The following is a 26,241-nucleotide window of genomic DNA, read 5'->3' as shown; positions in this document are numbered from 1 at the left end:
CAACAGGACAGGACGAAGCATTTTTCAGCAGTTTTTTCCGCATTTTTCGGGGCAGCCACCTGCCAGCCTGAGATCCTAGCGTTTCAAACACCGAGCTGTCCCCTGGACTTGGCTCACAGCACACGAAGATGAGAAAAAGAGCGAGGCTGCTTCGCGCCGGGCGTGGTGGCGCACGCCTGTAATCCGAGCTACCGGGAGGCTGAGACCGAGGGACCGCTTGCGCTCGGGAGTTCTGCACAGCAGTGGGCTGTGTTGATCGGGGGTCCGCAGCGTCTTCGGCACCAATATGGTGATCCCGGGGGAGCTTGGGCTCACCAGGTTGTCTAAAGAGGGGTGTACCAACCCAGGTCGGAAACGGAGCAGGTGAAAGCCCCCGTGCTGATGCGTGCTGGGACAGCTCCTGTGAGCAGCAGCTGTCGTGCAGCCCGGGCAACAGAGTGGGACGCGGTCTTTTGCCACAACTTTGGAAGGAGGGAATCTTCATCTGTGTCCGGGGTGTTACAGTCAAGTTTGTTGCTTTTGTTTAGTCTCTTTGATTTTCTTTTGTTTGCGTGGGTCGTTAGTTTTTCCTTTGTAGTTTTTTTCTTCTGCTCTGAACCCTTTAATACATTGTCTTTGAATTGTATGACATCAGCCCAAGTGTTGTCAAAGCAAGGATGGACGGGTAAAATGCCTGCCTTCCTGGCGTCTTGCAACACGAGAACGGCGGTGAAGCAGTTCGCTTTGCGTGGGCAGAGCACAAGTGGGAAAGCCTCTCTCTTACGCACGAGTCAGAGCACCAAACGGGCTCGTCCGGGATTTGAACCCGGGACCTCTCGCACCCTAAGCGAGAATCATACCCCTAGACCAACGAGCCATTCGCAGAGGGGGTGCTGGCTGTTTGCCAGAACTCGTTGTAAAAAAAAGGAGAGAGGGACAGATGTGAACGGTTTTCCAAAGGATGAAAGTCGCCTTCGTTTATTCACATTTGCGACCCATTTCGCACTCTTCAGCGTAATGATATTTCCCCCAAAAGTGGTTTAAATCTCAAAAGGAAGAAGACATCTTAATGTCGTAATGTACAGTACTTGCAATCGTTTCACTGTGGAATTCTGTTTCTTCTCGTGAAAAATCTCCGTGCTCCGCCGACTTCTCTCTAGGACAGCCAGCCGTAACTTTAAGCGAGGGGCCTGAACCAAGTGCTGGAAGAGCGGGTGTCGTGACTTTTTTTGCATTTCAGCTCAAGTGATGTCAAAGCAAAGAAGAACGGATGTAATGCGTGCGTTCTAGAAAGTCTACGAGAGCAATACCGCCAGCTGGTGCTTTTTGGACGAGCTCGACAACAGGACAGGACGAAGCATTTTTCAGCAGTTTTTTCCGCATTTTTCGGGGCAGCCACCTGCCAGCCTGAGATCCTAGCGTTTCAAACACCGAGCTGTCCCCTGGACTTGGCTCACAGCACACGAAGATGAGAAAAAGAGCGAGGCTGTTTCACGCCGGGCGTGGTGGCGCACGCCTGTAATCCAAGCTGCCGGGAGGCTGAGACCGAGGGACCGCTTGCGCTCGGGAGTTCTGCACAGCAGTGGGCTGTGTTGATCGGGGGTCCGCAGCGTCTTCGGCACCAATATGGTGATCCCGGGGGAGCTTGGGCTCACCAGGTTGTCTAAAGAGGGGTGTACCAACCCAGGTCGGAAACGGAGCAGGTGAAAGCCCCCGTGCTGATGCGTGCTGGGACAGCTCCTGTGAGCAGCAGCTGTCGTGCAGCCCGGGCAACAGAGTGGGACGCGGTCTTTTGCCACAACTTTGGAAGGAGGGAATCTTCATCTGTGTCCGGGGTGTTACAGTCAAGTTTGTTGCTTTTGTTTAGTCTCTTTGATTTTCTTTTGTTTGCGTGGGTCGTTAGTTTTTCCTTTGTAGTTTTTTTCTTCTGCTCTGAACCCTTTAATACATTGTCATTGTGAGCGTATGACATCCGCTCAAGTGTTGTCAAAGCAAGGATGGACGGGTAAAATGCCTGCCTTCCTGGCGTCCTGCAACACGAGAACGGCGGTGAAGCAGTTCGCTTTGCGTGGGCAGAGCACAAGTGGGAAAGCCTCTCTCTTACGCACGAGTCAGAGCACAAAACGGGCTCGTCCGGGATTTGAACCCGGGACCTCTCGCACCCTAAGCGAGAATCATACCCCTAGACCAACGAGCCATTCGCAGAGGGGGTGCTGGCTGTTTGCCAGAACTCGTTGTAAAAAAAAGGAGAGAGGGACAGATGTGAACGGTTTTCTAAAGGATGAAAGTCGCCTTCGTTTATTCACATTTGCGACCCATTTCGCACTCTTCAGCGTAATGATATTTCCCCCAAAAGTGGTTTAAATCTCAAAAGGAAGAAGACATCTTAATGTCGTAATGTACAGTACTTGCAATCGTTTCACTGTGGAATTCTGTTTCTTCTCGTGAAAAATCTCCGTGCTCCGCCGACTTCTCTCTAGGACAGCCAGCCGTAACTTTAAGCGAGGGGCCTGAACCAAGTGCTGGAAGAGCGGGTGTCGTGACTTTTTTTGCATTTCAGCTCAAGTGATGTCAAAGCAAAGAAGAACGGATGTAATGCGTGCGTTCTAGAAAGTCTACGAGAGCAATACCGCCAGCTGGTGCTTTTTGGACGAGCTCGACAACAGGACAGGACGAAGCATTTTTCAGCAGTTTTTTCCGCATTTTTCGGGGCAGCCACCTGCCAGCCTGAGATCCTAGCGTTTCAAACACCGAGCTGTCCCCTGGACTTGGCTCACAGCACACGAAGATGAGAAAAAGAGCGAGGCTGTTTCTCGCCGGGCGTGGTGGCGCACGCCTGTAATCCAAGCTGCCGGGAGGCTGAGACCGAGGGACCGCTTGCGCTCGGGAGTTCTGCACAGCAGTGGGCTGTGTTGATCGGGGGTCCGCAGCGTCTTCGGCACCAATATGGTGATCCCGGGGGAGCTTGGGCTCACCAGGTTGTCTAAAGAGGGGTGTACCAACCCAGGTCGGAAACGGAGCAGGTGAAAGCCCCCGTGCTGATGCGTGCTGGGACAGCTCCTGTGAGCAGCAGCTGTCGTGCAGCCCGGGCAACAGAGTGGGACGCGGTCTTTTGCCACAACTTTGGAAGGAGGGAATCTTCATCTGTGTCCGGGGTGTTACAGTCAAGTTTGTTGCTTTTGTTTAGTCTCTTTGATTTTCTTTTGTTTGCGTGGGTCGTTAGTTTTTCCTTTGTAGTTTTTTTCTTCTGCTCTGAACCCTTTAATACATTGTCTTTGAATTGTATGACATCAGCCCAAGTGTTGTCAAAGCAAGGATGGACGGGTAAAATGCCTGCCTTCCTGGCGTCTTGCAACACGAGAACGGCGGTGAAGCAGTTCGCTTTGCGTGGGCAGAGCACAAGTGGGAAAGCCTCTCTCTTACGCACGAGTCAGAGCACAAAACGGGCTCGTCCGGGATTTGAACCCGGGACCTCTCGCACCCTAAGCGAGAATCATACCCCTAGACCAACGAGCCATTCGCAGAGGGGGTGCTGGCTGTTTGCCAGAACTCGTTGTAAAAAAAAGGAGAGAGGGACAGATGTGAACGGTTTTCCAAAGGATGAAAGTCGCCTTCGTTTATTCACATTTGCGACCCATTTCGCACTCTTCAGCGTAATGATATTTCCCCCAAAAGTGGTTTAAATCTCAAAAGGAAGAAGACATCTTAATGTCGTAATGTACAGTACTTGCAATCGTTTCACTGTGGAATTCTGTTTCTTCTCGTGAAAAATCTCCGTGCTCCGCCGACTTCTCTCTAGGACAGCCAGCCGTAACTTTAAGCGAGGGGCCTGAACCAAGTGCTGGAAGAGCGGGTGTCGTGACTTTTTTTGCATTTCAGCTCAAGTGATGTCAAAGCAAAGAAGAACGGATGTAATGCGTGCGTTCTAGAAAGTCTACGAGAGCAATACCGCCAGCTGGTGCTTTTTGGACGAGCTCGACAACAGGACAGGACGAAGCATTTTTCAGCAGTTTTTTCCGCATTTTTCGGGGCAGCCACCTGCCAGCCTGAGATCCTAGCGTTTCAAACACCGAGCTGTCCCCTGGACTTGGCTCACAGCACACGAAGATGAGAAAAAGAGCGAGGCTGTTTCTCGCCGGGCGTGGTGGCGCACCCCTGTAATCCAAGCTGCCGGGAGGCTGAGACCGAGGGACCGCTTGCGCTCGGGAGTTCTGCACAGCAGTGGGCTGTGTTGATCGGGGGTCCGCAGCGTCTTCGGCACCAATATGGTGATCCCGGGGGAGCTTGGGCTCACCAGGTTGTCTAAAGAGGGGTGTACCAACCCAGGTCGGAAACGGAGCAGGTGAAAGCCCCCGTGCTGATGCGTGCTGGGACAGCTCCTGTGAGCAGCAGCTGTCGTGCAGCCCGGGCAACAGAGTGGGACGCGGTCTTTTGCCACAACTTTGGAAGGAGGGAATCTTCATCTGTGTCCGGGGTGTTACAGTCAAGTTTGTTGCTTTTGTTTAGTCTCTTTGATTTTCTTTTGTTTGCGTGGGTCGTTAGTTTTTCCTTTGTAGTTTTTTTCTTCTGCTCTGAACCCTTTAATACATTGTCTTTGAATTGTATGACATCAGCCCAAGTGTTGTCAAAGCAAGGATGGACGGGTAAAATGCCTGCCTTCCTGGCGTCTTGCAACACGAGAACGGCGGTGAAGCAGTTCGCTTTGCGTGGGCAGAGCACAAGTGGGAAAGCCTCTCTCTTACGCACGAGTCAGAGCACAAAACGGGCTCGTCCGGGATTTGAACCCGGGACCTCTCGCACCCTAAGCGAGAATCATACCCCTAGACCAACGAGCCATTCGCAGAGGGGGTGCTGGCTGTTTGCCAGAACACGTTGTAAAAAAAAGGAGAGAGGGACAGATGTGAACGGTTTTCCAAAGGATGAAAGTCGCCTTCGTTTATTCACATTTGCGACCCATTTCGCACTCTTCAGCGTAATGATATTTCCCCCAAAAGTGGTTTAAATCTCAAAAGGAAGAAGACATCTTAATGTCGTAATGTACAGTACTTGCAATCGTTTCACTGTGGAATTCTGTTTCTTCTCGTGAAAAATCTCCGTGCTCCGCCGACTTCTCTCTAGGACAGCCAGCCGTAACTTTAAGCGAGGGGCCTGAACCAAGTGCTGGAAGAGCGGGTGTCGTGACTTTTTTTGCATTTCAGCTCAAGTGATGTCAAAGCAAAGAAGAACGGATGTAATGCGTGCGTTCTAGAAAGTCTACGAGAGCAATACCGCCAGCTGGTGCTTTTTGGACGAGCTCGACAACAGGACAGGACGAAGCATTTTTCAGCAGTTTTTTCCGCATTTTTCGGGGCAGCCACCTGCCAGCCTGAGATCCTAGCGTTTCAAACACCGAGCTGTCCCCTGGACTTGGCTCACAGCACACGAAGATGAGAAAAAGAGCGAGGCTGTTTCTCGCCGGGCGTGGTGGCGCACGCCTGTAATCCAAGCTGCCGGGAGGCTGAGACCGAGGGACCGCTTGCGCTCGGGAGTTCTGCACAGCAGTGGGCTGTGTTGATCGGGGGTCCGCAGCGTCTTCGGCACCAATATGGTGATCCCGGGGGAGCTTGGGCTCACCAGGTTGTCTAAAGAGGGGTGTACCAACCCAGGTCGGAAACGGAGCAGGTGAAAGCCCCCGTGCTGATGCGTGCTGGGACAGCTCCTGTGAGCAGAAGCTGTCGTGCAGCCCGGGCAACAGAGTGGGACGCGGTCTTTTGCCACAACTTTGGAAGGAGGGAATCTTCATCTGTGTCCGGGGTGTTACAGTCAAGTTTGTTGCTTTTGTTTAGTCTCTTTGATTTTCTTTTGTTTGCGTGGGTCGTTAGTTTTTCCTTTGTAGTTTTTTTCTTCTGCTCTGAACCCTTTAATACATTGTCTTTGAATTGTATGACATCAGCCCAAGTGTTGTCAAAGCAAGGATGGACGGGTAAAATGCCTGCCTTCCTGGCGTCTTGCAACACGAGAACGGCGGTGAAGCAGTTCGCTTTGCGTGGGCAGAGCACAAGTGGGAAAGCCTCTCTCTTACGCACGAGTCAGAGCACAAAACGGGCTCGTCCGGGATTTGAACCCGGGACCTCTCGCACCCTAAGCGAGAATCATACCCCTAGACCAACGAGCCATTCGCAGAGGGGGTGCTGGCTGTTTGCCAGAACTCGTTGTAAAAAAAAGGAGAGAGGGACAGATGTGAACGGTTTTCCAAAGGATGAAAGTCGCCTTCGTTTATTCACATTTGCGACCCATTTCGCACTCTTCAGCGTAATGATATTTCCCCCAAAAGTGGTTTAAATCTCAAAAGGAAGAAGACATCTTAATGTCGTAATGTACAGTACTTGCAATCGTTTCACTGTGGAATTCTGTTTCTTCTCGTGAAAAATCTCCGTGCTCCGCCGACTTCTCTCTAGGACAGCCAGCCGTAACTTTAAGCGAGGGGCCTGAACCAAGTGCTGGAAGAGCGGGTGTCGTGACTTTTTTTGCATTTCAGCTCAAGTGATGTCAAAGCAAAGAAGAACGGATGTAATGCGTGCGTTCTAGAAAGTCTACGAGAGCAATACCGCCAGCTGGTGCTTTTTGGACGAGCTCGACAACAGGACAGGACGAAGCATTTTTCAGCAGTTTTTTCCGCATTTTTCGGGGCAGCCACCTGCCAGCCTGAGATCCTAGCGTTTCAAACACCGAGCTGTCCCCTGGACTTGGCTCACAGCACACGAAGATGAGAAAAAGAGCGAGGCTGTTTCACGCCGGGCGTGGTGGCGCACGCCTGTAATCCAAGCTGCCGGGAGGCTGAGACCGAGGGACCGCTTGCGCTCGGGAGTTCTGCACAGCAGTGGGCTGTGTTGATCGGGGGTCCGCAGCGTCTTCGGCACCAATATGGTGATCCCGGGGGAGCTTGGGCTCACCAGGTTGTCTAAAGAGGGGTGTACCAACCCAGGTCGGAAACGGAGCAGGTGAAAGCCCCCGTGCTGATGCGTGCTGGGACAGCTCCTGTGAGCAGCAGCTGTCGTGCAGCCCGGGCAACAGAGTGGGACGCGGTCTTTTGCCACAACTTTGGAAGGAGGGAATCTTCATCTGTGTCCGGGGTGTTACAGTCAAGTTTGTTGCTTTTGTTTAGTCTCTTTGATTTTCTTTTGTTTGCGTGGGTCGTTAGTTTTTCCTTTGTAGTTTTTTTCTTCTGCTCTGAACCCTTTAATACATTCTTTGAATTGTATGACATCAGCCCAAGTGTTGTCAAAGCAAGGATGGACGGGTAAAATGCCTGCCTTCCTGGCGTCTTGCAACACGAGAACGGCGGTGAAGCAGTTCGCTTTGCGTGGGCAGAGCACAAGTGGGAAAGCCTCTCTCTTACGCACGAGTCAGAGCACAAAACGGGCTCGTCCGGGATTTGAACCCGGGACCTCTCGCACCCTAAGCGAGAATCATACCCCTAGACCAACGAGCCATTCGCAGAGGGGGTGCTGGCTGTTTGCCAGAACTCGTTGTAAAAAAAAGGAGAGAGGGACAGATGTGAACGGTTTTCCAAAGGATGAAAGTCGCCTTCGTTTATTCACATTTGCGACCCATTTCGCACTCTTCAGCGTAATGATGTTTCCCCCAAAAGTGGTTTAAATCTCAAAAGGAAGAAGACATCTTAATGTCGTAATGTACAGTACTTGCAATCGTTTCACTGTGGAATTCTGTTTCTTCTCGTGAAAAATCTCCGTGCTCCGCCGACTTCTCTCTAGGACAGCCCGCCGTAACTTTAAGCGAGGGGCCTGAACCAAGTGCTGGAAGAGCGGGTGTCGTGACTTTTTTTGCATTTCAGCTCAAGTGATGTCAAAGCAAAGAAGAACGGATGTAATGCGTGCGTTCTAGAAAGTCTACGAGAGCAATACCGCCAGCTGGTGCTTTTTGGACGAGCTCGACAACAGGACAGGACGAAGCATTTTTCAGCAGTTTTTTCCGCATTTTTCGGGGCAGCCACCTGCCAGCCTGAGATCCTAGCGTTTCAAACACCGAGCTGTCCCCTGGACTTGGCTCACAGCACACGAAGATGAGAAAAAGAGCGAGGCTGTTTCTCGCCGGGCGTGGTGGCGCACGCCTGTAATCCGAGCTACCGGGAGGCTGAGACCGAGGGACCGCTTGCGCTCGGGAGTTCTGCACAGCAGTGGGCTGTGTTGATCGGGGGTCCGCAGCGTCTTCGGCACCAATATGGTGATCCCGGGGGAGCTTGGGCTCACCAGGTTGTCTAAAGAGGGGTGTACCAACCCAGGTCGGAAACGGAGCAGGTGAAAGCCCCCGTGCTGATGCGTGCTGGGACAGCTCCTGTGAGCAGCAGCTGTCGTGCAGCCCGGGCAACAGAGTGGGACGCGGTCTTTTGCCACAACTTTGGAAGGAGGGAATCTTCATCTGTGTCCGGGGTGTTACAGTCAAGTTTGTTGCTTTTGTTTAGTTTCTTTGATTTTCTTTTGTTTGCGTGGGTCGTTAGTTTTTCCTTTGTAGTTTTTTTCTTCTGCTCTGAACCCTTTAATACATTGTCTTTGAATTGTATGACATCAGCCCAAGTGTTGTCAAAGCAAGGATGGACGGGTAAAATGCCTGCCTTCCTGGCGTCTTGCAACACGAGAACGGCGGTGAAGCAGTTCGCTTTGCGTGGGCAGAGCACAAGTGGGAAAGCCTCTCTCTTACGCACGAGTCAGAGCACAAAACGGGCTCGTCCGGGATTTGAACCCGGGACCTCTCGCACCCTAAGCGAGAATCATACCCCTAGACCAACGAGCCAATCGCAGAGGGGGTGCTGGCTGTTTGCCAGAACTCGTTGTAAAAAAAAGGAGAGAGGGACAGATGTGAACGGTTTTCCAAAGGATGAAAGTCGCCTTCGTTTATTCACATTTGCGACCCATTTCGCACTCTTCAGCGTAATGATATTTCCCCCAAAAGTGGTTTAAATCTCAAAAGGAAGAAGACATCTTAATGTCGTAATGTACAGTACTTGCAATCGTTTCACTGTGGAATTCTGTTTCTTCTCGTGAAAAATCTCCGTGCTCCGCCGACTTCTCTCTAGGACAGCCCGCCGTAACTTTAAGCGAGGGGCCTGAACCAAGTGCTGGAAGAGCGGGTGTCGTGACTTTTTTTGCATTTCAGCTCAAGTGATGTCAAAGCAAAGAAGAACGGATGTAATGCGTGCGTTCTAGAAAGTCTACGAGAGCAATACCGCCAGCTGGTGCTTTTTGGACGAGCTCGACAACAGGACAGGACGAAGCATTTTTCAGCAGTTTTTTCCGCATTTTTCGGGGCAGCCACCTGCCAGCCTGAGATCCTAGCGTTTCAAACACCGAGCTGTCCCCTGGACTTGGCTCACAGCACACGAAGATGAGAAAAAGAGCGAGGCTGTTTCACGCCGGGCGTGGTGGCGCACGCCTGTAATCCAAGCTGCCGGGAGGCTGAGACCGAGGGACCGCTTGCGCTCGGGAGTTCTGCACAGCAGTGGGCTGTGTTGATCGGGGGTCCGCAGCGTCTTCGGCACCAATATGGTGATCCCGGGGGAGCTTGGGCTCACCAGGTTGTCTAAAGAGGGGTGTACCAACCCAGGTCGGAAACGGAGCAGGTGAAAGCCCCCGTGCTGATGCGTGCTGGGACAGCTCCTGTGAGCAGCAGCTGTCGTGCAGCCCGGGCAACAGAGTGGGACGCGGTCTTTTGCCACAACTTTGGAAGGAGGGAATCTTCATCTGTGTCCGGGGTGTTACAGTCAAGTTTGTTGCTTTTGTTTAGTCTCTTTGATTTTCTTTTGTTTGCGTGGGTCGTTAGTTTTTCCTTTGTAGTTTTTTTCTTCTGCTCTGAACCCTTTAATACATTGTCTTTGAATTGTATGACATCAGCCCAAGTGTTGTCAAAGCAAGGATGGACGGGTAAAATGCCTGCCTTCCTGGCGTCTTGCAACACGAGAACGGCGGTGAAGCAGTTCGCTTTGCGTGGGCAGAGCACAAGTGGGAAAGCCTCTCTCTTACGCACGAGTCAGAGCACAAAACGGGCTCGTCCGGGATTTGAACCCGGGACCTCTCGCACCCTAAGCGAGAATCATACCCCTAGACCAACGAGCCATTCGCAGAGGGGGTGCTGGCTGTTTGCCAGAACTCGTTGTAAAAAAAAGGAGAGAGGGACAGATGTGAACGGTTTTCCAAAGGATGAAAGTCGCCTTCGTTTATTCACATTTGCGACCCATTTCGCACTCTTCAGCGTAATGATATTTCCCCCAAAAGTGGTTTAAATCTCAAAAGGAAGAAGACATCTTAATGTCGTAATGTACAGTACTTGCAATCGTTTCACTGTGGAATTCTGTTTCTTCTCGTGAAAAATCTCCGTGCTCCGCCGACTTCTCTCTAGGACAGCCAGCCGTAACTTTAAGCGAGGGGCCTGAACCAAGTGCTGGAAGAGCGGGTGTCGTGACTTTTTTTGCATTTCAGCTCAAGTGATGTCAAAGCAAAGAAGAAGGGATGTAATGCGTGCGTTCTAGAAAGTCTACGAGAGCAATACCGCCAGCTGGTGCTTTTTGGACGAGCTCGACAACAGGACAGGACGAAGCATTTTTCAGCAGTTTTTTCCGCATTTTTCGGGGCAGCCACCTGCCAGCCTGAGATCCTAGCGTTTCAAACACCGAGCTGTCCCCTGGACTTGGCTCACAGCACACGAAGATGAGAAAAAGAGCGAGGCTGTTTCACGCCGGGCGTGGTGGCGCACGCCTGTAATCCAAGCTGCCGGGAGGCTGAGACCGAGGGACCGCTTGCGCTCGGGAGTTCTGCACAGCAGTGGGCTGTGTTGATCGGGGGTCCGCAGCGTCTTCGGCACCAATATGGTGATCCCGGGGGAGCTTGGGCTCACCAGGTTGTCTAAAGAGGGGTGTACCAACCCAGGTCGGAAACGGAGCAGGTGAAAGCCCCCGTGCTGATGCGTGCTGGGACAGCTCCTGTGAGCAGAAGCTGTCGTGCAGCCCGGGCAACAGAGTGGGACGCGGTCTTTTGCCACAACTTTGGAAGGAGGGAATCTTCATCTGTGTCCGGGGTGTTACAGTCAAGTTTGTTGCTTTTGTTTAGTCTCTTTGATTTTCTTTTGTTTGCGTGGGTCGTTAGTTTTTCCTTTGTAGTTTTTTTCTTCTGCTCTGAACCCTTTAATACATTGTCTTTGAATTGTATGACATCAGCCCAAGTGTTGTCAAAGCAAGGATGGACGGGTAAAATGCCTGCCTTCCTGGCGTCTTGCAACACGAGAACGGCGGTGAAGCAGTTCGCTTTGCGTGGGCAGAGCACAAGTGGGAAAGCCTCTCTCTTACGCACGAGTCAGAGCACAAAACGGGCTCGTCCGGGATTTGAACCCGGGACCTCTCGCACCCTAAGCGAGAATCATACCCCTAGACCAACGAGCCATTCGCAGAGGGGGTGCTGGCTGTTTGCCAGAACTCGTTGTAAAAAAAAGGAGAGAGGGACAGATGTGAACGGTTTTCCAAAGGATGAAAGTCGCCTTCGTTTATTCACATTTGCGACCCATTTCGCACTCTTCAGCGTAATGATATTTCCCCCAAAAGTGGTTTAAATCTCAAAAGGAAGAAGACATCTTAATGTCGTAATGTACAGTACTTGCAATCGTTTCACTGTGGAATTCTGTTTCTTCTCGTGAAAAATCTCCGTGCTCCGCCGACTTCTCTCTAGGACAGCCAGCCGTAACTTTAAGCGAGGGGCCTGAACCAAGTGCTGGAAGAGCGGGTGTCGTGACTTTTTTTGCATTTCAGCTCAAGTGATGTCAAAGCAAAGAAGAACGGATGTAATGCGTGCGTTCTAGAAAGTCTACGAGAGCAATACCGCCAGCTGGTGCTTTTTGGACGAGCTCGACAACAGGACAGGACGAAGCATTTTTCAGCAGTTTTTTCCGCATTTTTCGGGGCAGCCACCTGCCAGCCTGAGATCCTAGCGTTTCAAACACCGAGCTGTCCCCTGGACTTGGCTCACAGCACACGAAGATGAGAAAAAGAGCGAGGCTGTTTCACGCCGGGCGTGGTGGCGCACGCCTGTAATCCAAGCTGCCGGGAAGCTGAGACCGAGGGACCGCTTGCGCTCCGGAGTTCTGCACAGCAGTGGGCTGTGTTGATCGGGGGTCCGCAGTGTCTTCGGCACCAATATGGTGATCCCGGGGGAGCTTGGGCTCACCAGGTTGTCTAAAGAGGGGTGTACCAACCCAGGTCGGAAACGGAGCAGGTGAAAGCCCCCGTGCTGATGCGTGCTGGGACAGCTCCTGTGAGCAGCAGCTGTCGTGCAGCCCGGGCAACAGAGTGGGACGCGGTCTTTTGCCACAACTTTGGAAGGAGGGAATCTTCATCTGTGTCCGGGGTGTTACAGTCAAGTTTGTTGCTTTTGTTTAGTCTCTTTGATTTTCTTTTGTTTGCGTGGGTCGTTAGTTTTTCCTTTGTAGTTTTTTTCTTCTGCTCTGAACCCTTTAATACATTGTCTTTGAATTGTATGACATCAGCCCAAGTGTTGTCAAAGCAAGGATGGACGGGTAAAATGCCTGCCTTCCTGGCGTCTTGCAACACGAGAACGGCGGTGAAGCAGTTCGCTTTGCGTGGGCAGAGCACAAGTGGGAAAGCCTCTCTCTTACGCACGAGTCAGAGCACAAAACGGGCTCGTCCGGGATTTGAACCCGGGACCTCTCGCACCCTAAGCGAGAATCATACCCCTAGACCAACGAGCCATTCGCAGAGGGGGTGCTGGCTGTTTGCCAGAACTCGTTGTAAAAAAAAGGAGAGAGGGACAGATGTGAACGGTTTTCCAAAGGATGAAAGTCGCCTTCGTTTATTCACATTTGCGACCCATTTCGCACTCTTCAGCGTAATGATATTTCCCCCAAAAGTGGTTTAAATCTCAAAAGGAAGAAGACATCTTAATGTCGTAATGTACAGTACTTGCAATCGTTTCACTGTGGAATTCTGTTTCTTCTCGTGAAAAATCTCCGTGCTCCGCCGACTTCTCTCTAGGACAGCCAGCCGTAACTTTAAGCGAGGGGCCTGAACCAAGTGCTGGAAGAGCGGGTGTCGTGACTTTTTTTGCATTTCAGCTCAAGTGATGTCAAAGCAAAGAAGAAGGGATGTAATGCGTGCGTTCTAGAAAGTCTACGAGAGCAATACCGCCAGCTGGTGCTTTTTGGACGAGCTCGACAACAGGACAGGACGAAGCATTTTTCAGCAGTTTTTTCCGCATTTTTCGGGGCAGCCACCTGCCAGCCTGAGATCCTAGCGTTTCAAACACCGAGCTGTCCCCTGGACTTGGCTCACAGCACACGAAGATGAGAAAAAGAGCGAGGCTGTTTCACGCCGGGCGTGGTGGTGTCTAAAGAGGGGTGTACCAACCCAGGTCGGAAACGGAGCAGGTGAAAGCCCCCGTGCTGATGCGTGCTGGGACAGCTCCTGTGAGCAGCAGCTGTCGTGCAGCCCGGGCAACAGAGTGGGACGCGGTCTTTTGCCACAACTTTGGAAGGAGGGAATCTTCATCTGTGTCCGGGGTGTTACAGTCAAGTTTGTTGCTTTTGTTTAGTCTCTTTGATTTTCTTTTGTTTGCGTGGGTCGTTAGTTTTTCCTTTGTAGTTTTTTTCTTCTGCTCTGAACCCTTTAATACATTGTCTTTGAATTGTATGACATCAGCCCAAGTGTTGTCAAAGCAAGGATGGACGGGTAAAATGCCTGCCTTCCTGGCGTCTTGCAACACGAGAACGGCGGTGAAGCAGTTCGCTTTGCGTGGGCAGAGCACAAGTGGGAAAGCCTCTCTCTTACGCACGAGTCAGAGCACAAAACGGGCTCGTCCGGGATCTGAACCCGGGACCTCTCGCACCCTAAGCGAGAATCATACCCCTAGACCAACGAGCCATTCGCAGAGGGGGTGCTGGCTGTTTGCCAGAACTCGTTGTAAAAAAAAGGAGAGAGGGACAGATGTGAACGGTTTTCCAAAGGATGAAAGTCGCCTTCGTTTATTCACATTTGCGACCCATTTCGCACTCTTCAGCGTAATGATGTTTCCCCCAAAAGTGGTTTAAATCTCAAAAGGAAGAAGACATCTTAATGTCGTAATGTACAGTACTTGCAATCGTTTCACTGTGGAATTCTGTTTCTTCTCGTGAAAAATCTCCGTGCTCCGCCGACTTCTCTCTAGGACAGCCCGCCGTAACTTTAAGCGAGGGGCCTGAACCAAGTGCTGGAAGAGCGGGTGTCGTGACTTTTTTTGCATTTCAGCTCAAGTGATGTCAAAGCAAAGAAGAACGGATGTAATGCGTGCGTTCTAGAAAGTCTACGAGAGCAATACCGCCAGCTGGTGCTTTTTGGACGAGCTCGACAACAGGACAGGACGAAGCATTTTTCAGCAGTTTTTTCCGCATTTTTCGGGGCAGCCACCTGCCAGCCTGAGATCCTAGCGTTTCAAACACCGAGCTGTCCCCTGGACTTGGCTCACAGCACACGAAGATGAGAAAAAGAGCGAGGCTGCTTCGCGCCGGGCGTGGTGGCGCACGCCTGTAATCCGAGCTACCGGGAGGCTGAGACCGAGGGACCGCTTGCGCTCGGGAGTTCTGCACAGCAGTGGGCTGTGTTGATCGGGGGTCCGCAGCGTCTTCGGCACCAATATGGTGATCCCGGGGGAGCTTGGGCTCACCAGGTTGTCTAAAGAGGGGTGTACCAACCCAGGTCGGAAACGGAGCAGGTGAAAGCCCCCGTGCTGATGCGTGCTGGGACAGCTCCTGTGAGCAGCAGCTGTCGTGCAGCCCGGGCAACAGAGTGGGACGCGGTCTTTTGCCACAACTTTGGAAGGAGGGAATCTTCATCTGTGTCCGGGGTGTTACAGTCAAGTTTGTTGCTTTTGTTTAGTCTCTTTGATTTTCTTTTGTTTGCGTGGGTCGTTAGTTTTTCCTTTGTAGTTTTTTTCTTCTGCTCTGAACCCTTTAATACATTGTCTTTGAATTGTATGACATCAGCCCAAGTGTTGTCAAAGCAAGGATGGACGGGTAAAATGCCTGCCTTCCTGGCGTCTTGCAACACGAGAACGGCGGTGAAGCAGTTCGCTTTGCGTGGGCAGAGCACAAGTGGGAAAGCCTCTCTCTTACGCACGAGTCAGAGCACCAAACGGGCTCGTCCGGGATTTGAACCCGGGACCTCTCGCACCCTAAGCGAGAATCATACCCCTAGACCAACGAGCCATTCGCAGAGGGGGTGCTGGCTGTTTGCCAGAACTCGTTGTAAAAAAAAGGAGAGAGGGACAGATGTGAACGGTTTTCCAAAGGATGAAAGTCGCCTTCGTTTATTCACATTTGCGACCCATTTCGCACTCTTCAGCGTAATGATATTTCCCCCAAAAGTGGTTTAAATCTCAAAAGGAAGAAGACATCTTAATGTCGTAATGTACAGTACTTGCAATCGTTTCACTGTGGAATTCTGTTTCTTCTCGTGAAAAATCTCCGTGCTCCGCCGACTTCTCTCTAGGACAGCCAGCCGTAACTTTAAGCGAGGGGCCTGAACCAAGTGCTGGAAGAGCGGGTGTCGTGACTTTTTTTGCATTTCAGCTCAAGTGATGTCAAAGCAAAGAAGAACGGATGTAATGCGTGCGTTCTAGAAAGTCTACGAGAGCAATACCGCCAGCTGGTGCTTTTTGGACGAGCTCGACAACAGGACAGGACGAAGCATTTTTCAGCAGTTTTTTCCGCATTTTTCGGGGCAGCCACCTGCCAGCCTGAGATCCTAGCGTTTCAAACACCGAGCTGTCCCCTGGACTTGGCTCACAGCACACGAAGATGAGAAAAAGAGCGAGGCTGTTTCACGCCGGGCGTGGTGGCGCACGCCTGTAATCCAAGCTGCCGGGAGGCTGAGACCGAGGGACCGCTTGCGCTCGGGAGTTCTGCACAGCAGTGGGCTGTGTTGATCGGGGGTCCGCAGCGTCTTCGGCACCAATATGGTGATCCCGGGGGAGCTTGGGCTCACCAGGTTGTCTAAAGAGGGGTGTACCAACCCAGGTCGGAAACGGAGCAGGTGAAAGCCCCCGTGCTGATGCGTGCTGGGACAGCTCCTGTGAGCAGCAGCTGTCGTGCAGCCCGGGCAACAGAGTGGGACGCGGTCTTTTGCCACAACTTTGGAAGGAGGGAATCTTCATCTGTGTCCGGGGTGTTACAGTCAAGTTTGTTGCTTTTGTTTAGTCTCTTTGATTTTCTTTTGTTTGCGTGGGTCGTTAGTTTTTCCTTTGTAGTTTTTTTCTTCTGCTCTGAACCCTTTAATACATTGTCATTGTGAGCGTATGACATCCGCTCAAGTGTTGTCAAAGCAAGGATGGACGGGTAAAATGCCTGCCTTCCTGGCGTCCTGCAACACGAGAACGGCGGTGAAGCAGTTCGCTTTGCGTGGGCAGAGCACAAGTGGGAAAGCCTCTCTCTTACGCACGAGTCAGAGCACAAAACGGGCTCGTCCGGGATTTGAACCCGGGACCTCTCGCACCCTAAGCGAGAATCATACCCCTAGACCAACGAGCCATTCGCAGAGGGGGTGCTGGCTGTTTGCCAGAACTCGTTGTAAAAAAAAGGAGAGAGGGACAGATGTGAACGGTTTTCCAAAGGATGAAAGTCGCCTTCGTTTATTCACATTTGCGACCCATTTCGCACTCTTCAGCGTAATGATATTTCCCCCAAAAGTGGTTTAAATCTCAAAAGGAAGAAGACATCTTAATGTCGTAATGTACAGTACTTGCAATCGTTTCACTGTGGAATTCTGTTTCTTCTCGTGAAAAATCTCCGTGCTCCGCCGACTTCTCTCTAGGACAGCCAGCCGTAACTTTAAGCGAGGGGCCTGAACCAAGTGCTGGAAGAGCGGGTGTCGTGACTTTTTTTGCATTTCAGCTCAAGTGATGTCAAAGCAAAGAAGAACGGATGTAATGCGTGCGTTCTAGAAAGTCTACGAGAGCAATACCGCCAGCTGGTGCTTTTTGGACGAGCTCGACAACAGGACAGGACGAAGCATTTTTCAGCAGTTTTTTCCGCATTTTTCGGGGCAGCCACCTGCCAGCCTGAGATCCTAGCGTTTCAAACACCGAGCTGTCCCCTGGACTTGGCTCACAGCACACGAAGATGAGAAAAAGAGCGAGGCTGTTTCTCGCCGGGCGTGGTGGCGCACGCCTGTAATCCAAGCTGCCGGGAGGCTGAGACCGAGGGACCGCTTGCGCTCGGGAGTTCTGCACAGCAGTGGGCTGTGTTGATCGGGGGTCCGCAGCGTCTTCGGCACCAATATGGTGATCCCGGGGGAGCTTGGGCTCACCAGGTTGTCTAAAGAGGGGTGTACCAACCCAGGTCGGAAACGGAGCAGGTGAAAGCCCCCGTGCTGATGCGTGCTGGGACAGCTCCTGTGAGCAGAAGCTGTCGTGCAGCCCGGGCAACAGAGTGGGACGCGGTCTTTTGCCACAACTTTGGAAGGAGGGAATCTTCATCTGTGTCCGGGGTGTTACAGTCAAGTTTGTTGCTTTTGTTTAGTCTCTTTGATTTTCTTTTGTTTGCGTGGGTCGTTAGTTTTTCCTTTGTAGTTTTTTTCTTCTGCTCTGAACCCTTTAATACATTGTCTTTGAATTGTATGACATCAGCCCAAGTGTTGTCAAAGCAAGGATGGACGGGTAAAATGCCTGCCTTCCTGGCGTCTTGCAACACGAGAACGGCGGTGAAGCAGTTCGCTTTGCGTGGGCAGAGCACAAGTGGGAAAGCCTCTCTCTTACGCACGAGTCAGAGCACAAAACGGGCTCGTCCGGGATTTGAACCCGGGACCTCTCGCACCCTAAGCGAGAATCATACCCCTAGACCAACGAGCCATTCGCAGAGGGGGTGCTGGCTGTTTGCCAGAACTCGTTGTAAAAAAAAGGAGAGAGGGACAGATGTGAACGGTTTTCCAAAGGATGAAAGTCGCCTTCGTTTATTCACATTTGCGACCCATTTCGCACTCTTCAGCGTAATGATATTTCCCCCAAAAGTGGTTTAAATCTCAAAAGGAAGAAGACATCTTAATGTCGTAATGTACAGTACTTGCAATCGTTTCACTGTGGAATTCTGTTTCTTCTCGTGAAAAATCTCCGTGCTCCGCCGACTTCTCTCTAGGACAGCCAGCCGTAACTTTAAGCGAGGGGCCTGAACCAAGTGCTGGAAGAGCGGGTGTCGTGACTTTTTTTGCATTTCAGCTCAAGTGATGTCAAAGCAAAGAAGAACGGATGTAATGCGTGCGTTCTAGAAAGTCTACGAGAGCAATACCGCCAGCTGGTGCTTTTTGGACGAGCTCGACAACAGGACAGGACGAAGCATTTTTCAGCAGTTTTTTCCGCATTTTTCGGGGCAGCCACCTGCCAGCCTGAGATCCTAGCGTTTCAAACACCGAGCTGTCCCCTGGACTTGGCTCACAGCACACGAAGATGAGAAAAAGAGCGAGGCTGTTTCTCGCCGGGCGTGGTGGCGCACCCCTGTAATCCAAGCTGCCGGGAGGCTGAGACCGAGGGACCGCTTGCGCTCGGGAGTTCTGCACAGCAGTGGGCTGTGTTGATCGGGGGTCCGCAGCGTCTTCGGCACCAATATGGTGATCCCGGGGGAGCTTGGGCTCACCAGGTTGTCTAAAGAGGGGTGTACCAACCCAGGTCGGAAACGGAGCAGGTGAAAGCCCCCGTGCTGATGCGTGCTGGGACAGCTCCTGTGAGCAGCAGCTGTCGTGCAGCCCGGGCAACAGAGTGGGACGCGGTCTTTTGCCACAACTTTGGAAGGAGGGAATCTTCATCTGTGTCCGGGGTGTTACAGTCAAGTTTGTTGCTTTTGTTTAGTCTCTTTGATTTTCTTTTGTTTGCGTGGGTCGTTAGTTTTTCCTTTGTAGTTTTTTTCTTCTGCTCTGAACCCTTTAATACATTGTCTTTGAATTGTATGACATCAGCCCAAGTGTTGTCAAAGCAAGGATGGACGGGTAAAATGCCTGCCTTCCTGGCGTCTTGCAACACGAGAACGGCGGTGAAGCAGTTCGCTTTGCGTGGGCAGAGCACAAGTGGGAAAGCCTCTCTCTTACGCACGAGTCAGAGCACAAAACGGGCTCGTCCGGGATTTGAACCCGGGACCTCTCGCACCCTAAGCGAGAATCATACCCCTAGACCAACGAGCCATTCGCAGAGGGGGTGCTGGCTGTTTGCCAGAACTCGTTGTAAAAAAAAGGAGAGAGGGACAGATGTGAACGGTTTTCCAAAGGATGAAAGTCGCCTTCGTTTATTCACATTTGCGACCCATTTCGCACTCTTCAGCGTAATGATATTTCCCCCAAAAGTGGTTTAAATCTCAAAAGGAAGAAGACATCTTAATGTCGTAATGTACAGTACTTGCAATCGTTTCACTGTGGAATTCTGTTTCTTCTCGTGAAAAATCTCCGTGCTCCGCCGACTTCTCTCTAGGACAGCCAGCCGTAACTTTAAGCGAGGGGCCTGAACCAAGTGCTGGAAGAGCGGGTGTCGTGACTTTTTTTGCATTTCAGCTCAAGTGATGTCAAAGCAAAGAAGAACGGATGTAATGCGTGCGTTCTAGAAAGTCTACGAGAGCAATACCGCCAGCTGGTGCTTTTTGGACGAGCTCGACAACAGGACAGGACGAAGCATTTTTCAGCAGTTTTTTCCGCATTTTTCGGGGCAGCCACCTGCCAGCCTGAGATCCTAGCGTTTCAAACACCGAGCTGTCCCCTGGACTTGGCTCACAGCACACGAAGATGAGAAAAAGAGCGAGGCTGTTTCTCGCCGGGCGTGGTGGCGCACCCCTGTAATCCAAGCTGCCGGGAGGCTGAGACCGAGGGACCGCTTGCGCTCGGGAGTTCTGCACAGCAGTGGGCTGTGTTGATCGGGGGTCCGCAGCGTCTTCGGCACCAATATGGTGATCCCGGGGGAGCTTGGGCTCACCAGGTTGTCTAAAGAGGGGTGTACCAACCCAGGTCGGAAACGGAGCAGGTGAAAGCCCCCGTGCTGATGCGTGCTGGGACAGCTCCTGTGAGCAGCAGCTGTCGTGCAGCCCGGGCAACAGAGTGGGACGCGGTCTTTTGCCACAACTTTGGAAGGAGGGAATCTTCATCTGTGTCCGGGGTGTTACAGTCAAGTTTGTTGCTTTTGTTTAGTCTCTTTGATTTTCTTTTGTTTGCGTGGGTCGTTAGTTTTTCCTTTGTAGTTTTTTTCTTCTGCTCTGAACCCTTTAATACATTGTCTTTGAATTGTATGACATCAGCCCAAGTGTTGTCAAAGCAAGGATGGACGGGTAAAATGCCTGCCTTCCTGGCGTCTTGCAACACGAGAACGGCGGTGAAGCAGTTCGCTTTGCGTGGGCAGAGCACAAGTGGGAAAGCCTCTCTCTTACGCACGAGTCAGAGCACAAAACGGGCTCGTCCGGGATTTGAACCCGGGACCTCTCGCACCCTAAGCGAGAATCATACCCCTAGACCAACGAGCCATTCGCAGAGGGGGTGCTGGCTGTTTGCCAGAACTCGTTGTAAAAAAAAGGAGAGAGGGACAGATGTGAACGGTTTTCCAAAGGATGAAAGTCGCCTTCGTTTATTCACATTTGCGACCCATTTCGCACTCTTCAGCGTAATGATATTTCCCCCAAAAGTGGTTTAAATCTCAAAAGGAAGAAGACATCTTAATGTCGTAATGTACAGTACTTGCAATCGTTTCACTGTGGAATTCTGTTTCTTCTCGTGAAAAATCTCCGTGCTCCGCCGACTTCTCTCTAGGACAGCCAGCCGTAACTTTAAGCGAGGGGCCTGAACCAAGTGCTGGAAGAGCGGGTGTCGTGACTTTTTTTGCATTTCAGCTCAAGTGATGTCAAAGCAAAGAAGAACGGATGTAATGCGTGCGTTCTAGAAAGTCTACGAGAGCAATACCGCCAGCTGGTGCTTTTTGGACGAGCTCGACAACAGGACAGGACGAAGCATTTTTCAGCAGTTTTTTCCGCATTTTTCGGGGCAGCCACCTGCCAGCCTGAGATCCTAGCGTTTCAAACACCGAGCTGTCCCCTGGACTTGGCTCACAGCACACGAAGATGAGAAAAAGAGCGAGGCTGTTTCTCGCCGGGCGTGGTGGCGCACGCCTGTAATCCAAGCTGCCGGGAGGCTGAGACCGAGGGACCGCTTGCGCTCGGGAGTTCTGCACAGCAGTGGGCTGTGTTGATCGGGGGTCCGCAGCGTCTTCGGCACCAATATGGTGATCCCGGGGGAGCTTGGGCTCACCAGGTTGTCTAAAGAGGGGTGTACCAACCCAGGTCGGAAACGGAGCAGGTGAAAGCCCCCGTGCTGATGCGTGCTGGGACAGCTCCTGTGAGCAGAAGCTGTCGTGCAGCCCGGGCAACAGAGTGGGACGCGGTCTTTTGCCACAACTTTGGAAGGAGGGAATCTTCATCTGTGTCCGGGGTGTTACAGTCAAGTTTGTTGCTTTTGTTTAGTCTCTTTGATTTTCTTTTGTTTGCGTGGGTCGTTAGTTTTTCCTTTGTAGTTTTTTTCTTCTGCTCTGAACCCTTTAATACATTGTCTTTGAATTGTATGACATCAGCCCAAGTGTTGTCAAAGCAAGGATGGACGGGTAAAATGCCTGCCTTCCTGGCGTCTTGCAACACGAGAACGGCGGTGAAGCAGTTCGCTTTGCGTGGGCAGAGCACAAGTGGGAAAGCCTCTCTCTTACGCACGAGTCAGAGCACAAAACGGGCTCGTCCGGGATTTGAACCCGGGACCTCTCGCACCCTAAGCGAGAATCATACCCCTAGACCAACGAGCCATTCGCAGAGGGGGTGCTGGCTGTTTGCCAGAACTCGTTGTAAAAAAAAGGAGAGAGGGACAGATGTGAACGGTTTTCCAAAGGATGAAAGTCGCCTTCGTTTATTCACATTTGCGACCCATTTCGCACTCTTCAGCGTAATGATATTTCCCCCAAAAGTGGTTTAAATCTCAAAAGGAAGAAGACATCTTAATGTCGTAATGTACAGTACTTGCAATCGTTTCACTGTGGAATTCTGTTTCTTCTCGTGAAAAATCTCCGTGCTCCGCCGACTTCTCTCTAGGACAGCCAGCCGTAACTTTAAGCGAGGGGCCTGAACCAAGTGCTGGAAGAGCGGGTGTCGTGACTTTTTTTGCATTTCAGCTCAAGTGATGTCAAAGCAAAGAAGAACGGATGTAATGCGTGCGTTCTAGAAAGTCTACGAGAGCAATACCGCCAGCTGGTGCTTTTTGGACGAGCTCGACAACAGGACAGGACGAAGCATTTTTCAGCAGTTTTTTCCGCATTTTTCGGGGCAGCCACCTGCCAGCCTGAGATCCTAGCGTTTCAAACACCGAGCTGTCCCCTGGACTTGGCTCACAGCACACGAAGATGAGAAAAAGAGCGAGGCTGTTTCACGCCGGGCGTGGTGGCGCACGCCTGTAATCCAAGCTGCCGGGAGGCTGAGACCGAGGGACCGCTTGCGCTCGGGAGTTCTGCACAGCAGTGGGCTGTGTTGATCGGGGGTCCGCAGCGTCTTCGGCACCAATATGGTGATCCCGGGGGAGCTTGGGCTCACCAGGTTGTCTAAAGAGGGGTGTACCAACCCAGGTCGGAAACGGAGCAGGTGAAAGCCCCCGTGCTGATGCGTGCTGGGACAGCTCCTGTGAGCAGCAGCTGTCGTGCAGCCCGGGCAACAGAGTGGGACGCGGTCTTTTGCCACAACTTTGGAAGGAGGGAATCTTCATCTGTGTCCGGGGTGTTACAGTCAAGTTTGTTGCTTTTGTTTAGTCTCTTTGATTTTCTTTTGTTTGCGTGGGTCGTTAGTTTTTCCTTTGTAGTTTTTTTCTTCTGCTCTGAACCCTTTAATACATTCTTTGAATTGTATGACATCAGCCCAAGTGTTGTCAAAGCAAGGATGGACGGGTAAAATGCCTGCCTTCCTGGCGTCTTGCAACACGAGAACGGCGGTGAAGCAGTTCGCTTTGCGTGGGCAGAGCACAAGTGGGAAAGCCTCTCTCTTACGCACGAGTCAGAGCACAAAACGGGCTCGTCCGGGATTTGAACCCGGGACCTCTCGCACCCTAAGCGAGAATCATACCCCTAGACCAACGAGCCATTCGCAGAGGGGGTGCTGGCTGTTTGCCAGAACTCGTTGTAAAAAAAAGGAGAGAGGGACAGATGTGAACGGTTTTCCAAAGGATGAAAGTCGCCTTCGTTTATTCACATTTGCGACCCATTTCGCACTCTTCAGCGTAATGATGTTTCCCCCAAAAGTGGTTTAAATCTCAAAAGGAAGAAGACATCTTAATGTCGTAATGTACAGTACTTGCAATCGTTTCACTGTGGAATTCTGTTTCTTCTCGTGAAAAATCTCCGTGCTCCGCCGACTTCTCTCTAGGACAGCCCGCCGTAACTTTAAGCGAGGGGCCTGAACCAAGTGCTGGAAGAGCGGGTGTCGTGACTTTTTTTGCATTTCAGCTCAAGTGATGTCAAAGCAAAGAAGAACGGATGTAATGCGTGCGTTCTAGAAAGTCTACGAGAGCAATACCGCCAGCTGGTGCTTTTTGGACGAGCTCGACAACAGGACAGGACGAAGCATTTTTCAGCAGTTTTTTCCGCATTTTTCGGGGCAGCCACCTGCCAGCCTGAGATCCTAGCGTTTCAAACACCGAGCTGTCCCCTGGACTTGGCTCACAGCACACGAAGATGAGAAAAAGAGCGAGGCTGTTTCTCGCCGGGCGTGGTGGCGCACGCCTGTAATCCGAGCTACCGGGAGGCTGAGACCGAGGGACCGCTTGCGCTCGGGAGTTCTGCACAGCAGTGGGCTGTGTTGATCGGGGGTCCGCAGCGTCTTCGGCACCAATATGGTGATCCCGGGGGAGCTTGGGCTCACCAGGTTGTCTAAAGAGGGGTGTACCAACCCAGGTCGGAAACGGAGCAGGTGAAAGCCCCCGTGCTGATGCGTGCTGGGACAGCTCCTGTGAGCAGCAGCTGTCGTGCAGCCCGGGCAACAGAGTGGGACGCGGTCTTTTGCCACAACTTTGGAAGGAGGGAATCTTCATCTGTGTCCGGGGTGTTACAGTCAAGTTTGTTGCTTTTGTTTAGTCTCTTTGATTTTCTTTTGTTTGCGTGGGTCGTTAGTTTTTCCTTTGTAGTTTTTTTCTTCTGCTCTGAACCCTTTAATACATTGTCTTTGAATTGTATGACATCAGCCCAAGTGTTGTCAAAGCAAGGATGGACGGGTAAAATGCCTGCCTTCCTGGCGTCTTGCAACACGAGAACGGCGGTGAAGCAGTTCGCTTTGCGTGGGCAGAGCACAAGTGGGAAAGCCTCTCTCTTACGCACGAGTCAGAGCACAAAACGGGCTCGTCCGGGATTTGAACCCGGGACCTCTCGCACCCTAAGCGAGAATCATACCCCTAGACCAACGAGCCATTCGCAGAGGGGGTGCTGGCTGTTTGCCAGAACTCGTTGTAAAAAAAAGGAGAGAGGGACAGATGTGAACGGTTTTCCAAAGGATGAAAGTCGCCTTCGTTTATTCACATTTGCGACCCATTTCGCACTCTTCAGCGTAATGATGTTTCCCCCAAAAGTGGTTTAAATCTCAAAAGGAAGAAGACATCTTAATGTCGTAATGTACAGTACTTGCAATCGTTTCACTGTGGAATTCTGTTTCTTCTCGTGAAAAATCTCCGTGCTCCGCCGACTTCTCTCTAGGACAGCCCGCCGTAACTTTAAGCGAGGGGCCTGAACCAAGTGCTGGAAGAGCGGGTGTCGTGACTTTTTTTGCATTTCAGCTCAAGTGATGTCAAAGCAAAGAAGAACGGATGTAATGCGTGCGTTCTAGAAAGTCTACGAGAGCAATACCGCCAGCTGGTGCTTTTTGGACGAGCTCGACAACAGGACAGGACGAAGCATTTTTCAGCAGTTTTTTCCGCATTTTTCGGGGCAGCCACCTGCCAGCCTGAGATCCTAGCGTTTCAAACACCGAGCTGTCCCCTGGACTTGGCTCACAGCACACGAAGATGAGAAAAAGAGCGAGGCTGTTTCTCGCCGGGCGTGGTGGCGCACGCCTGTAATCCGAGCTACCGGGAGGCTGAGACCGAGGGACCGCTTGCGCTCGGGAGTTCTGCACAGCAGTGGGCTGTGTTGATCGGGGGTCCGCAGCGTCTTCGGCACCAATATGGTGATCCCGGGGGAGCTTGGGCTCACCAGGTTGTCTAAAGAGGGGTGTACCAACCCAGGTCGGAAACGGAGCAGGTGAAAGCCCCCGTGCTGATGCGTGCTGGGACAGCTCCTGTGAGCAGCAGCTGTCGTGCAGCCCGGGCAACAGAGTGGGACGCGGTCTTTTGCCACAACTTTGGAAGGAGGGAATCTTCATCTGTGTCCGGGGTGTTACAGTCAAGTTTGTTGCTTTTGTTTAGTCTCTTTGATTTTCTTTTGTTTGCGTGGGTCGTTAGTTTTTCCTTTGTAGTTTTTTTCTTCTGCTCTGAACCCTTTAATACATTGTCTTTGAATTGTATGACATCAGCCCAAGTGTTGTCAAAGCAAGGATGGACGGGTAAAATGCCTGCCTTCCTGGCGTCTTGCAACACGAGAACGGCGGTGAAGCAGTTCGCTTTGCGTGGGCAGAGCACAAGTGGGAAAGCCTCTCTCTTACGCACGAGTCAGAGCACAAAACGGGCTCGTCCGGGATTTGAACCCGGGACCTCTCGCACCCTAAGCGAGAATCATACCCCTAGACCAACGAGCCATTCGCAGAGGGGGTGCTGGCTGTTTGCCAGAACTCGTTGTAAAAAAAAGGAGAGAGGGACAGATGTGAACGGTTTTCCAAAGGATGAAAGTCGCCTTCGTTTATTCACATTTGCGACCCATTTCGCACTCTTCAGCGTAATGATATTTCCCCCAAAAGTGGTTTAAATCTCAAAAGGAAGAAGACATCTTAATGTCGTAATGTACAGTACTTGCAATCGTTTCACTGTGGAATTCTGTTTCTTCTCGTGAAAAATCTCCGTGCTCCGCCGACTTCTCTCTAGGACAGCCAGCCGTAACTTTAAGCGAGGGGCCTGAACCAAGTGCTGGAAGAGCGGGTGTCGTGACTTTTTTTGCATTTCAGCTCAAGTGATGTCAAAGCAAAGAAGAACGGATGTAATGCGTGCGTTCTAGAAAGTCTACGAGAGCAATACCGCCAGCTGGTGCTTTTTGGACGAGCTCGACAACAGGACAGGAC

At 51.6% G+C, this 26,241-nt stretch overlaps 20 non-coding genes across 20 annotated transcripts; all 20 read right to left on the bottom strand.

Annotated features, from left to right (window-relative positions):
* Nucleotides 1-784: 784 nt before the first annotated feature.
* On the bottom strand, nt 785-856 carry trnap-agg (transfer RNA proline (anticodon AGG)). Its single transcript has one exon. It is a non-coding gene; the product is annotated as a tRNA-Pro (tRNA).
* Nucleotides 857-2,104: 1,248 nt separating this feature from the next.
* On the bottom strand, nt 2,105-2,176 carry trnap-agg (transfer RNA proline (anticodon AGG)). Its single transcript has one exon. It is a non-coding gene; the product is annotated as a tRNA-Pro (tRNA).
* A 1,247-nt stretch (nt 2,177-3,423) lies between these two features.
* Nucleotides 3,424-3,495, bottom strand: trnap-agg (transfer RNA proline (anticodon AGG)). The gene has a single exon. It is a non-coding gene; the product is annotated as a tRNA-Pro (tRNA).
* Nucleotides 3,496-4,742: 1,247 nt separating this feature from the next.
* trnap-agg (transfer RNA proline (anticodon AGG)) lies at nt 4,743-4,814 on the bottom strand. The gene has a single exon. It is a non-coding gene; the product is annotated as a tRNA-Pro (tRNA).
* Nucleotides 4,815-6,061: 1,247 nt separating this feature from the next.
* On the bottom strand, nt 6,062-6,133 carry trnap-agg (transfer RNA proline (anticodon AGG)). Its single transcript has one exon. It is a non-coding gene; the product is annotated as a tRNA-Pro (tRNA).
* Nucleotides 6,134-7,378: 1,245 nt separating this feature from the next.
* On the bottom strand, nt 7,379-7,450 carry trnap-agg (transfer RNA proline (anticodon AGG)). The gene has a single exon. It is a non-coding gene; the product is annotated as a tRNA-Pro (tRNA).
* A 1,247-nt stretch (nt 7,451-8,697) lies between these two features.
* Nucleotides 8,698-8,769, bottom strand: trnap-agg (transfer RNA proline (anticodon AGG)). Its single transcript has one exon. It is a non-coding gene; the product is annotated as a tRNA-Pro (tRNA).
* Nucleotides 8,770-10,016: 1,247 nt separating this feature from the next.
* trnap-agg (transfer RNA proline (anticodon AGG)) lies at nt 10,017-10,088 on the bottom strand. The gene has a single exon. It is a non-coding gene; the product is annotated as a tRNA-Pro (tRNA).
* Nucleotides 10,089-11,335: 1,247 nt separating this feature from the next.
* On the bottom strand, nt 11,336-11,407 carry trnap-agg (transfer RNA proline (anticodon AGG)). Its single transcript has one exon. It is a non-coding gene; the product is annotated as a tRNA-Pro (tRNA).
* A 1,247-nt stretch (nt 11,408-12,654) lies between these two features.
* Nucleotides 12,655-12,726, bottom strand: trnap-agg (transfer RNA proline (anticodon AGG)). The gene has a single exon. It is a non-coding gene; the product is annotated as a tRNA-Pro (tRNA).
* Nucleotides 12,727-13,822: 1,096 nt separating this feature from the next.
* Nucleotides 13,823-13,894, bottom strand: trnap-agg (transfer RNA proline (anticodon AGG)). The gene has a single exon. It is a non-coding gene; the product is annotated as a tRNA-Pro (tRNA).
* A 1,247-nt stretch (nt 13,895-15,141) lies between these two features.
* On the bottom strand, nt 15,142-15,213 carry trnap-agg (transfer RNA proline (anticodon AGG)). The gene has a single exon. It is a non-coding gene; the product is annotated as a tRNA-Pro (tRNA).
* A 1,248-nt stretch (nt 15,214-16,461) lies between these two features.
* trnap-agg (transfer RNA proline (anticodon AGG)) lies at nt 16,462-16,533 on the bottom strand. The gene has a single exon. It is a non-coding gene; the product is annotated as a tRNA-Pro (tRNA).
* Nucleotides 16,534-17,780: 1,247 nt separating this feature from the next.
* On the bottom strand, nt 17,781-17,852 carry trnap-agg (transfer RNA proline (anticodon AGG)). Its single transcript has one exon. It is a non-coding gene; the product is annotated as a tRNA-Pro (tRNA).
* A 1,247-nt stretch (nt 17,853-19,099) lies between these two features.
* On the bottom strand, nt 19,100-19,171 carry trnap-agg (transfer RNA proline (anticodon AGG)). Its single transcript has one exon. It is a non-coding gene; the product is annotated as a tRNA-Pro (tRNA).
* Nucleotides 19,172-20,418: 1,247 nt separating this feature from the next.
* trnap-agg (transfer RNA proline (anticodon AGG)) lies at nt 20,419-20,490 on the bottom strand. The gene has a single exon. It is a non-coding gene; the product is annotated as a tRNA-Pro (tRNA).
* Nucleotides 20,491-21,737: 1,247 nt separating this feature from the next.
* Nucleotides 21,738-21,809, bottom strand: trnap-agg (transfer RNA proline (anticodon AGG)). Its single transcript has one exon. It is a non-coding gene; the product is annotated as a tRNA-Pro (tRNA).
* A 1,245-nt stretch (nt 21,810-23,054) lies between these two features.
* On the bottom strand, nt 23,055-23,126 carry trnap-agg (transfer RNA proline (anticodon AGG)). The gene has a single exon. It is a non-coding gene; the product is annotated as a tRNA-Pro (tRNA).
* Nucleotides 23,127-24,373: 1,247 nt separating this feature from the next.
* On the bottom strand, nt 24,374-24,445 carry trnap-agg (transfer RNA proline (anticodon AGG)). The gene has a single exon. It is a non-coding gene; the product is annotated as a tRNA-Pro (tRNA).
* Nucleotides 24,446-25,692: 1,247 nt separating this feature from the next.
* Nucleotides 25,693-25,764, bottom strand: trnap-agg (transfer RNA proline (anticodon AGG)). Its single transcript has one exon. It is a non-coding gene; the product is annotated as a tRNA-Pro (tRNA).
* Between the last annotated feature and the right edge of the window lie 477 nt (nt 25,765-26,241).

Source organism: Lepisosteus oculatus, chromosome 4 (genome assembly GCF_040954835.1).
Source record: "Lepisosteus oculatus isolate fLepOcu1 chromosome 4, fLepOcu1.hap2, whole genome shotgun sequence".
NCBI lineage: Eukaryota > Metazoa > Chordata > Actinopteri > Semionotiformes > Lepisosteidae > Lepisosteus > Lepisosteus oculatus.
This window is presented reverse-complemented; position numbering and strand designations above follow the sequence as displayed.